Source organism: Pan paniscus, chromosome 3 (genome assembly GCF_029289425.2).
Source record: "Pan paniscus chromosome 3, NHGRI_mPanPan1-v2.0_pri, whole genome shotgun sequence".
Taxonomy (NCBI): domain Eukaryota; kingdom Metazoa; phylum Chordata; class Mammalia; order Primates; family Hominidae; genus Pan; species Pan paniscus.
This window is the reverse complement of record NC_073252.2, coordinates 148,923,817-148,936,538: the sequence shown is the minus strand read 5'-3', so window position 1 is coordinate 148,936,538 and position 12,722 is coordinate 148,923,817. Positions and strand designations below refer to the sequence as shown.

The following is a 12,722-nucleotide window of genomic DNA, read 5'->3' as shown; positions in this document are numbered from 1 at the left end:
GCCAAGTTCACCAGGAAGAAACTTCCCGATCTCCTGCTAGGTGGACAAATGCCTAGTTGCTAGCATTCTGGATGATAAGTGAGGGGAGAGGGGTGGGGAGGTCTGTACAATAAACATTCAACATACATAAGCACTAAGTCCCCCTGTTTGGGATATAAGACCTATAACTCAACTGTGCAGGAAACTTTCATAGTCTGAAGACCTTTGGTTTTACTTTCATCAGAGAATAAATGGCTGGTCTTATCACTTGGATATGTTTGCAAGGTTTGACATTGCTTGCTATATTTCTTTACCTGTTTATTTTATTTTATTTTATTTTTATGCTGGAGCCTCGCTCTGTCGCCCAGGCAGGAGTGCAGTGGTGCGATCTCAGCTCACTGCAAGCTCCGCCTCCCCGGTTCACGCCATTCTCCTGCCTCAGCCTCCTGAGTAGCTGGGGCTACAGGCTCCAGCCACCACGCCTGGCTAATTTTTTGTATTTTTAGTAGAGACGGGGTTTCACCATGTTAGCCAGGATGGTCTCGATCTCCTGATCTCGTGATCCACCTCCTTTGTCCTCCCAAAGTGCTGGGATTACAGGCATGAGCCACTGCGCCCGGCTCCCTGTTTCTTTTTTTTTTAGACGGAGTCTCCCTTGGTCTCCCAGGCTGGAATGCAATGGTGCGATCTCAGCTCACTGCATCCTCTGCCTCCCAGGTTCAAGCAATTCTCCTGCCTCAGCCTCCCGAGTAGCTGGGATTACAGGTGCTCACCACCACGCCTGGGTAATTTTTGTATTTTTAGTAGACACAGGGTTTTACCATGTTGGACCAGGTTGGTCTAGAACTTCTGGCCTCAGGTGATCTGCCCTCCCCAGCCTCCCAAAGTGCTGGGATTACAGGCGTAAGCCACCACGCCCCTCCTCTTTACCTGTTTCTTAATTTGAAGTCACTTATTCTTGAGATCAGAACTAGCAGTAGAGAAGGATGGTGAAGCATTCATTCCTATGCTAAGGGCTCTGCTGGGTCCCTCCTCTGGTACATCAAGAAGTGGGCCATTGTCTCTAGTGAACTTTTTCTTCATAAAAACTTACCTGTTATATGTGCCATTTCTTTGGGACCGTGGTGACATGAGTAGTAACAATTTAAATTCATAGGTAAAATTATCAAGAGTGACTTAACACAGCTAAAGTGTTTGTATGCTAAGAAAGCCTTTAATGATTAATCCCATTGTTGACTTTTAAGGTGTGGTAGAACACTGATGGGGATATGATTTTTGTCCCATTTTATCATACCACTTATACGTAGGTTCAGTAGAATAAGATTCAATAAAATGTTGAGATGTGTCAGAGTATCCCCAAATTTCACACACACACACACAAAGCTGAAACTATTTTTCTTTTATTATAGTTTATCCTATATAATCTAAAAATCATTAGTAAATGTATTTTTTCATCACAAAACATATAAAGAAAAAGTTCCAAATGTTTTTGTCATCCCTCAAGACATGAACACTCATTATTTTTAAAAAATGAAAGTGGTCAGTTTCACAAAGCTGGGCTTTTGTGATATGTAAGAAACAGTAACTGAAAGGTTTACTGAAACTACACTCAGAGGCAAAGACAAATGCCTCTGCAAGGTGGCTTCTAAATATACATGGGACACATAGTTATTAGTGACTATCTGACTCAGTTCAGCCGAAGCTAATGAGGGAAAAGGGCGAGGAGCTGTTAAGTGGAAATTTGTACCTTTCACTTTTGGGTTTTATGTGTCTATTTCTGGATCCACCAGGAAGAGAAGCATTTTGAGATAGGATGCTGTTTATACTTAACACATTCTAGACATGGAAAAAGATAACTCCCTTCTTTTTTTTCTTTTTTTTTGAGACAGAATTTCGCTCTTGTTGCCCAGGCTGGAGTACAATGGCACGATCTTGGCTCACCACAACCTCCGCCTCCCAGGTTCAAGCGATTCTCCTGCCTCAGCCTCCTGAGTAGCTGGGATTACAGGCATATGCCACCACGCCAGGCTAATTTTGTGTTTTTAGTGGAGACGGGGTTTCTTCATGTTGGTCAGGCTGGTCTCAAACTGCCAACCTCAGATAATCCGCCCGCCTCTGCCTCCAAAAGTGCTGGGATTATAGGCATGAGCCACCACGCCCGGCCCACCCTTCTTTCTTTGACTTAGTACTTAGTACTTTCTTTGACTTAGTACCATCAAATTTCATCCCCCTCAGAAACAATTTTTTTTCATTTTTAAAATAGTTTTAGGCTGGTTGCGGTGGCTCACGCCTGTAATCCTAACACTTTGGTAGGCCAAGGCAGGCGGATCACTTCAGGTCAGGAGTTCAAGACCAGCCTGGCCAACATGGTGAAACCCAGTCTCTACTAAAAATACAGAACATTAGCCGGGTGTGGCACGCCTGTAGTCCCAGCTACTCAGGAGGCTGAGGCTGGAGAATCGCTTGAGCCAGAAGGCAGAGGTTGTAGTGAGCCGAGATCCTGCCACTGCACTCCAGCCTGGGCGACAGAGCCAAAACCTGTCTAAAAAAAAAAAAGGCCAGGCGCGGTGGCTCACACCTGTAATCCCAGCACTTTGGGAGGCCAAGGTGGGAGGATCACGAGGTCAGGAGTTCAAGACAAGCCTGGCCAAGATGGTGAAACCCCATCTCTACTAAAAATACAAAAAATTAGCTGGGCATGGTGGCACGCGCCTGTAATCCCAGCTACTCTGGAGGCTGAGGCAGAGAACTGCTTAAACCTGGGGAGTGGAAGTTGCAGAGCCGAGATCACGCCACTGCACTCCAGCCTGGGCGACAGAGTGAGACTCCGTCTCAAAACAAAAAAAAAAAAAAGCCAGATGCGGTGGCTCACGCCTGTAATCCCAGCACTTTGGGAGACAGAGGCGGGAGGAGTTTGAGACAAGCCTGACCAACATGGTGAAACCCCGTCTCTACTAAAAATACAAAAATTAGCCAGGCATGGTGGCACGTGCCTGTAACCCTAGCTACTTGGGAGGCTGAGGCAAGACAATGGCTTGAACCCGGGAGGCAGAGGTTGCAGTGAGCTGAGATCGCGCCACTGCACTCCAGCCTGAGTAACACAGTGAGACTGTCTCAAAAAAAAAAAAAGAACAAACAAACAAAAAACCCCTACAGTTTAATAAAGATTTCCACTAAGAGTTTCCCCTAATTATATTTATTTTTGCCACAGTACTTTTTTGAGACAGGGTCTCACTCTGTCACCCATGCTGGAATGCAGTGGTGCAATCTCTCACTGCAGTCTCACTACAGCCTCGACCTGTGTCAGCTTCTGAGTAGCTGGGACTAATAGACTGGTGCCACCATGCCTGGCTAAGTTTTGTATTTTTTGCAGAGATGGGTTTTAGCCATGTTGCCCAGGCTGGTCTCGAACTCCTGAGCTCAAGCGATCCACCTGCCTTGGCCTCCCAAAGTGCTGGGATTACAGGCATGGACCACCGCAGCCAAACCTCAGTTTTTTAATTTTTTTTTCCCCGAGACAGAGTCTTGCTCTGTCGCCATGGCTGAAGTGCAATGGCATGATCTTGGCTCACTGCAGTTATTTCAATGAATATAAAAGTTGAAAGCTGAAAAGAACTGCTGATTATCTGTTAAATTAGGCATATTTAATATTTTTGTACATTATTTTGCTATTCAAAGACATTTATATGGCCAGGTGTGGTGGCTTATGCCTGTAATCCTAGCACTTTGGGAGGCCAAGGTGGGCAGATTGCTTGAGGCCAGGAGTTCAAGACCAGCCTGGGCAATACAGTGAGACCCCATTTCAATTATTTAAAAAAAAAATTAAAAGAAATATATTTAGAAAAAAGAAAGAAAGAAATATATTCAGGCCGGGCACGGTGGCTCATGCCTGTAATCCCAACACTGGGACGCCAAGGCGGGAGGATCACCTGAAGTCAGGATTTGGAGACCAGCCTGGCCAACATGGTGAAACTCCTTCTCTATTAAAAATACAAAAATTAGCCGGCCGTGGTGGTGCACGCCTGTAACCCCAGCTACTCAGGAGGCTGAGGCAGGAGAGTCGCTTGAATCCGGAGGCGGAGGTTGCAGTGAGCCGAGATTGTGCCATTGCACTCCAGCCTGGGCAACAAGAGCGTAACTCTTGTCTCAAAAAAAAAAAAAAAGAAACATATTCAAAGATATTTATAGAAAACCCTCAATGAAAGAAAATGTGTATCAGATAAACACAAATTAGACTTAGACAAGCAATCAATGAATAAATTGAGAGTACTTTTTATCAGCCAGGCACTATTCTAGGAGCTAGGAATTCAGTAAGATCAAGATGGAGGCCATGACCTCCAGGAGATTCCCTGTGGCTAAGAGAAGGCAAGATTCTTGGGATTCCTCCTTTCCTTAACCAGGAAACCATTTATTGAGCACCTATTGTTAGGCCCCATATGGCCCCTGGGGGTGGCATTGATACGGAAGAGGGGCAGGGAAGTGCTGGGTAGAGAAGGGAGGGGTCCCTGGCTAGGGCTCCACCCCCAGGCCTGTGCCCACGAACCTAGGTGAGGACACGCATTTTTGTTTTCTTGCCTAAATGTTGCATCTCTCAAGACCACTCTGGTCCGCCACGCCCCCATCCCGTGCCTATAAAAGCACCCGAGACCCTAGCAGGCCGGCAGGAGGGGCTCCACTTGGAGAGGAACACACAGGCGTAAGAACACATAGTGGCTGGGCTCTGGCGGAAGAGCACACCTAAGGACTGCGGCAGGCCATCCTCCGGCAGGCCATCCTCCAGTAGGACCACGGTGAGTTTGGCCAGGGCGGTTGGAGGAGGGCCCAGGCCGCTGAGCAGCCCCACTCCAGGAGAAAACCGCCTTCCCACTCCATCTCCCTTCTGGCTCTCCTATCTGCTGAGAGCTACTTCCACTCAGTAAAACCTTGCACTCATTCTCCAATCCAGCCTGTCCTCTGATTCTTCCGCTACACCATGGCAAGAAACCCCGGGACACAGAAAGCCCTCTGTCCTTGCAGTAAGGCAGGGGTCTAAGTGAGCTAGCGCAGGCCGCCTCACGCCACTGGGGCCTCAGGAGCTGTAACTCCATCCCGGCGGTAGCAATTCGACATCATGCCTTAGTGGACTGGCAAATTACTGCATTTCCTGGAGTTTCAGGGCGACTTGTGATATTTAAAAGCTCAAATGTTAAATTGTGGGGTGCTGGATCTCTCTGGTAAGCACTATGTTTGGGGTAAAAACAGGCTGTCATGAGAGCACATAGGAAGGACAACCTCCTGGGGGAGGGTTGGGTGCAGAGGCTCCCCAAGCGAGGTCTGAAGGAGTTTGTCTGAGGGTGAAGAAAATAACTGGCATTTAAAGCTTTTAGAACGGGAAGAGCTTCCTCCTCTCCTCACCAAAAATAATAATAAACAAAATAAAGCAGAAGAGGATGGGCGCGGTGGCTCAGGCCTGTAATCCCAGCAATTTGGGAGGCCAAGGCGGGTGGATCACCTGAGGTCAGGAGTTTGAGACCAGCCCGGCCAACATGGCGAATCCCCGTCTCTACTAAAAATACAAAAATTAGCCGGGCGTCCTGGTGAGCGCATGTAATCCCAGCTACCAGGGAGGCTGAGGCAGGAGAATCGCTTGAACCCAGGAGGTGGAGGTTGCAGTGAGCCAAGATCGCACCACTGAACTCCAGCCTGGGCAACAGAGCGAGGCTCATCTCAAAACAAACAAACCAAACAAACAACAACAACAACAACAACAACAACAAAAACAAAGCCGAAGAGATTGGGCAAGTAGGGGAAGGTTAGAGAGGGAAGCTTGCTTCTTTAGAGGAGCCACAGGTATTTCAGTAGAACTAGAGCCTGAGAAGGGACTTTGAGCCTTTTGGTGTCAGTCTACTTTGTCCATCTGGTAAAGCCTACGCACTTGCCCCAGAATAATGGCTTTAAATGTATAAAGTAGGAAACTATTATATTGCAGTGCAGTTACCAGAATATTTAAAACACAGGTGCAATATATGTATGTATTTGTCAACCCATTAATAACAAGGTCTAGCAATGGGTATAACTACTATAATTTCACAGTAGCAATGAAGATAAATAATGTTTTAAGATATTTGCAGTAACCAGGTGTGATGGAGTGTACATGTAGTCCCAGATACTCAGGCTGAGGCAGGAGAGTCATTTGCACCCAGGAGCTTGTGGCTGTAGTGTGCTATGATTATGCCTGTGAAAAGCCACTGCATGGCCGGGTGCGGTGGCTCACGCCTGTCATCCCAGCACTTTGGGAGGCCGAGGCGGGCGAATCACTTGAGGTGGGGAGTTGAGACTAGCCTGACCAACATGTAGAAACCTCGTCTCTACTAAAAATACAAAATCAGCCGGGCACGGTGGCGCATGCCTATAATCCCAGCTGCTCAGGAGGCTGAGGCAGGAGAATTGCTTGAACCTGGGAGGCAGAGGTTGCAGTGAGCCTAGATCGCGCCATTGCACTCCAGCCTGGGCAACAAGAGCGAAACTCTATTTCAAAAAAAAAAAAAAAAAAAAAAAGACTGTACTCCAGCCTGGGCAACCTTGTGAGACCCTGTCTCTAAAAATTAAAAAAAAATTTTTAAAATATATCTTTGGCCGGGCACAGTGGCTCATGCCTGTAATCCCAGCACTTTGAGAGGCTGAGGCGGGTGGATCACCTAGGTTGGGAGTTCGAGACCAGCTTGACCAACACGGTGAAACGCCATCTCTACTAAAAATACAAAATTAGCCAGGTGTGGTGGCGTGTGCCTATAATCCCAGCTACTCGGGAGGCTGAGGTGGGAAAATTGCTTGAACCTGGGAGGGGGACGTTGCGGTGAGCCGAGATCGTGCCATTGCACACCAGCCTGGGCAACAAGAGTGAAACTCTATCTCAAAAAAAAAAAAAAAAAGTCTTCAAGAACTGGGATGTCTTGTGAAAATGTCTGACTCCTTCTGTTGGTTGTAGAGTCACAGCTGTTGTTAATAATACTAGGATTTATTGCCTATATTCATAATAGGAGGAAATCTTAAATTTCTATTAGAGATTGGTAAAAGAAGATTTATTTTATTTTTTATTTTTTTTTTTGGCATTCAAGTTCAATCTACCATAGGTCCCAGGTTATGACCCCCTGGTTTTAGGCTATAGTTTCTAAACAGGGCTTCCTGACTTCAGTCAGAAGTACCTCTATTCCAGTTGTCTAGTTTGGGAATGCACAAATCTGATCACGCCATTCTCCTCTTTAAAGCTCTTTACTGATTCCCCTGGCCTTTAGGATTAAGTCTAAATTCTTCGTTGTGATTTACACATCCCTCCAGTATAAGTCTCTTTCCACTCCCTTACTCCTGCTCTTTTTCCCAGACAAACAGAACTTGTCAAACACAATCCTGTTTTGCCTTCCCACTCGCTGCTTTTTTCTGATTGGAAACCTCTTTGACTCTATCCCTTCTCTGCTGGGTAAACGCCTCAGTCATCACCTGCTTCAGAAATCTGTTCATGGCCTGGCGCAGTGGCCTGTACACCTGTACACACATGTTACATGTGGCCTCACGTCTGTAATCTCAGCACTTTGGGAGGCCAAGGTGGGTGGATCACTTGAGGTCAGGAGTTTGAGACCAGCCTGGCTAATATGGTGAAACCCCATCTCTACTAAAAATACAAAAATTAGCCGGGTGTGGTGGTGGGTTACTCTGGAGGCTGAGGCACAAGAATTGCTTGAACCTGGGAGGTGGAGGTTGCAGTGAGCCAAGATTGTGCCACTGCACTCCAGCCTGGGTGACAGAGCAAGACTCAAAAGAAAAGAAAAGAAATCTGACTTAACATCTACCTGGTTCCTGGCCTCACATTGGGAGAGACAGATAATTTAACATGCTTTTGTAACACAATGTGAGAACTGCTTTATCCATTGTTTTATTTCCAGAGCTTGCACCGTGCCTGAACAGTACTTGCTTAGTGCTTAAATGTTACACAACTCCAGAGGGCGCATTCACACTGTATTCTATGTCAATGGGCCCTACACCCCGACCCTCCCCCAGAGTTCTGTAACTATTAGCCCTGGCCTGACAGTATTTTATTGATGAATAAACAAATGAATAAGTGGCCTCAACTGGGTGTGGAAAAACCCTGCAGGTACCAAATTTGGGCAGGAATCATTCTTGGATTATGTATACAGTCCTGTGTTCTTAATGACCAGGATATGTTCTGAGAAAGGCGTCATTAGGTGATTTTGATGTTGTGGGAACATCACAGAGTGCACTCAAATGAACTTAGATGGTACAGCCTACTGCACACCTAGGCTACATGGTAGAGCCTGTTGCGCCTAGGCTATACACCTATACAGCATGTTACTGTACTGAATACTGTCGACAACTGTACCACATACAAATATGATATAATCTTTACAATTTTTAATTTAAATTTTTTAAATAAATAAAGATGAGGTCTCACTATGCCACCCAGGCTCGTCTAGAACTGCTTGGTTCAGGCGATCCTCCTGCCTCTGCCTCCTTAAATGCTGAGATTACAGATTTGAGCCACCTCACCTGGCCTGGTATTATAATCTTATAGGACCACCACGGTATATGTGGTCCATCATTGAACAGTTATTATACAGCACATGACTGTACTCAGTTTCTTAAGTTAATCATCGTAATCTTTTTTGTGTGTCTGCATATTATAATTTAGAAGAGTTGAGTATTTCAAGGGCTTAAAAAAAGCCACTTGTTTTTCTGAATATAGAAGTATTACGGGCTGGGCACAGTGGCTCATGCCTGTAATCCCAGCACTTTGGGAGGCCGAGACAGGCAGATTGCTTGAGCCCAGGAGTTCAAGACCAGCCTGGGCAACATAGCAAGACCCCATCTCTACTAAAAATAAAAGATTAACCCAGCATGGTACATACCTTTTGTCCCAGCTACTCAGGAGGCTGAGGTGGGAGGATCACCCAGGAGGCTGAGGCTGCAGTGAGCCACGATTTTGTGATTATGACACTACACTCCAGCCTGGGTGACAGAGTAAGACTCTGTGTGGGGAAAAAAAAAAAAAAAAGCATTACAAGTGCATTTGTAGGAAACTTGAAAAATATGGTAAAATATACAAAACTAAAATCAGAAGTCACCCCAAAACAATCTTATGACTGAACAGAACTGTCTTGGGGTATTTTATACCAATGACATTTAATTAAAATTATAAACCAGATTGAATATATATTTGCACAGTTTTTTTGTGTGTGTTTTAATTTTTTTTTTTGAGACAGAATCTTGCTCTGTTGCCTAGGCTGGAGTGCAGTGGCGTAAAAACGGCTCACTGCAGCCTTGACCTCCTGGGCTCAAGTGATTCTCCTGCCACAGCCTCCCAAGTAGCTGGGACTACAGGCACATGCCACAACACCTGGCCAATTTTTGTATTTTTTTGTAGATACAGGGTCTCACTATGTCGCCCAGGCTGGTCTTGAACTCTTGGCCTCAAACAATCCTCCCGTCTTGGCCTCTGCAAGTGCTGGGATTACAGGCATGAGCCACCATGCCTGGCCTGCACACTGATTTTTTATTCCAAAAATGTTAATTGTGTAAGACATACAGAATATATAGTTATCATGGAGATGTGGTTTTTCTTTTGTTAATTCTTTAACTTTGCAAATATTCCCTGAATGTAAAACACAAGTAAGACACTGGAATGGACATTCTGGGTAAAGGAAAGATAAATTGGACATTGATCGCATTACCCAGGCACTTACAGGCTGTTGGAAAGATCAGACACATTTGGAACCTTAATACAGTCATGTACCGCAGAGCAACCTTTCTGTCAACAACTGACTGCATGGTGGTCCTGTCAGATTATAATGGAGCTGAAAAATTCCTATTGCCTAGTGATATTGTAGCTGTTGTAATGTCATAGTGCAATTACTTAATTTTAAAATATAGTGTAGCCTAAGTGTACAGTGTTTATAAAGTCTACAGTAGTATGCAGTAATGTCCTAGGCCTTCACATTCATTCACTACTTACTCATTGACTCACCTAGAGCAACTTCCAGTCCTGCAAGCTATATTCATGGTGAGTTTATTTTTTCCTTAGAGATGGTTTTTTCCCTAGAGATGTGGTCTCACTGTGTTGCTCAGTTTGGACTGAAATTCCTGGGCTCAAGTGCTCCTTTTGACTCAGCCTCCTGAATACTTGGTACTACAAGCATGTACAACTACATCTGGCTCATTTTTAAATCTTTCATACCATATTTTTATTGTACTTTTTCTATGTTTAGATACAGAAATACTTACCATGGTGTTACAATTGCTTACAGTATTCAGTACAATGACATACTGTGTAGGTTTGTAGCTGAAGAACATTATTATATTACTACGCCAAACCATATAGCCTAGGTGTGTATAGGCTGTACCATCTAAGTTTGTGTAAGGACACTGTATGATGTTCACATCATATAGTTCTTCACCTAAGGATGCATTTCTCAGAACGTATCCCTGTTGTTAAGTGATACATGATTGTACAAAGCAGTAAGGACATATGATATAAGAAAGCCGCAGTCAGCCAGAGTGAACTTTTTTTTTTTTTGAGATGGAGTCTTGCTCTGTCGCCCAGGCTGGAGTACAGTGGTGCGATATCGGCTCACTGCAACCTCTGCCTCCTGGGTTCAAATGATTCTCCTGCCTCAGCATCCCAAATAGCTGGGATGACAGGTGTGTGCCATCACACCCAGCTAATTTTTGTATTTTTAATAGAGACGGGGTTTCACCTTGTTGGCTATGCTGATCTTGAACTCCTGAGCTCAAGTGATCCACCCAACTCGGCCTCCCAAAGTGCTGGGATTACAGGTGTGAGCCACCGTGCCCAACCTCTCTACTTAAAACTTTCGATGTGTTCTTGTTGAATTTATTTTTATTTTAATTAACAACTTTTTATTGAAATACAACTCACATGCCATAAAATTTTTTTTTTTTTGAGACAGAGTCTTGCTTTGTCACCCAGGCTACAGTGCAGTGGCACAATCTCGGCTCACTGTAACCTCCCCTTCTTAAGTTCAAGCAATTCTCCTACCTTAGCCTCCCAAGTAGCCGGGACTACAGGTGGGCACCACCACGCCTGGCTAACATTTGTATTTTTAGTAGAGAGGAGGTTTCACCGTGTTGGCAGGGCTGGTCTCAAACTCCTGACCTCAAGTTAGCTGCCTGCCTTGGCCTCCCTAAGTGCTGGGACTACAGGCGTGAGCCACCATGTCCTGCCAAAATTCACTTTTTTTTCTTTTCTTTCTTTTTTTTTTGAGACAGTCTCGCTCTGTCACCCAGCCTGGAGTGCAGTGGTGCAATCTCAGCTCACTGCAACCTCCACTTCTCGGGTTCAAGTGATTCTCCTGCCTCAGCCTCCCCAGTAGCTAGGATTACAGGCATGCACCACCACGCCAGGATTATTTTTATATTTTTAGTAGAGATGGGGTTTGACTATGTTGGTCAGGCCGGCCTCAAACTCCTGACCTCCACCCACCTCGGCCTCCCAAAGTGCTGGGATTATAGGCGTGAACCACCATGCCCAGCCAAAATTCACTTCTTAAAGTACATAATTTACAAAGTTGTGCAACCATCTCATTGCTTTTTTTTTTTTTTTTTTTTTGGCCCAGGCTGGAGTACAGTGGTGTGATCACAGCTCACTGGAGCCTCAACCTTCTAGACTCAAGTGATCCTCCCACCTCAGCCTCTCCGAGTAGCTGGACTATAGGCATATGCCACTATGCCAGGCTAACTTTTTTCACTTTTTGTAGAGACAGTGGTCTACCTATGTTGCCCAGACTGGTCTTTAACTCTTGGCCTCAGGCAATCCTCCTGCCCCAGCCTTCCATAGTGCTGGGATTACAGGTGAGTCACCATGTCTGGCCCCATCTCATTGTACTTTAAAATTCAAAGCATAACCATGGCCCATTTTTTCATGTAATATGGTTCCTGCCTACCTCTCCAACTTAATTTCATGACATGTTTGCCTTTGTAATTGCTGTTTCCTTAACCTGGAATCCTGGAATACTTTTTCTACTTTCATTTCATATGGCTGACTCATCCTGATGCCTTCAGTTGAATACCTCTACAGAGAAAATTTTTCAAACACATTATCCAAAATACTTTCTCATCCACACAACTACCCTCTATCTTATCATCCTATTTAGATTTACAATCTGTAAATGGTATTATATTACCTATTTGTTATTGGTATATTCTATGGCTTTCCCACTAGAATATAAATTCCATAGGATATGGATTTTTCTAACTCAATTAAAAAAATTTTCCACGTTTTTATTTTGAAAAATTTCAAACCTACAGAAAAGTTAAAAGAATACAGTGAACACCCTTATACCCTTCACCTAGACTCCAATTTTTGATATTTTGTCATGTTTGTTTTACTTCTCTCTATATATCTGTTTAAAAGTTGAATAATTTGCATTTATCATACTTCACCCTTAAATACTTAAGACTGGGCTGTGCAGGGTGGCTCATGCCTGTAATCCCAGCACTTTGGGAGGCCAAGACAGGAGGATAGCTTAGGCTCAGGAGTTTGAGACCAGCCTGGGCAACATAGTGAGACCCTGTCTCAATTTAAAAAAAAAGAAAAAAAATACTTGAGCATGAATCTCCTAAGAACAAGTAATCATTCCTGTATAACCAAAATACTATTATCACTGTAAGACATTTAATATTACTATAGTGCTATAATCTAATATATAATCCATTTTCAGTTTTCCCCAATTGTC

At 44.5% G+C, this 12,722-nt stretch overlaps 1 protein-coding gene across 1 annotated transcript in view; it reads left to right on the top strand.

Moving 5' to 3' along the window:
- The first annotated feature begins 2,327 nt into the window (after nt 1-2,327).
- LRBA (LPS responsive beige-like anchor protein) overlaps nt 2,328-12,722 on the top strand; it is a 799,485-nt gene continuing 789,090 nt past the window's right edge. Inside the window, exon 1 of the mRNA XM_055111907.2 lies at nt 2,328-4,769. The gene's annotated coding sequence lies outside the window, so the exon portion shown is untranslated. The remainder of the gene's footprint in view (nt 4,770-12,722) is intronic.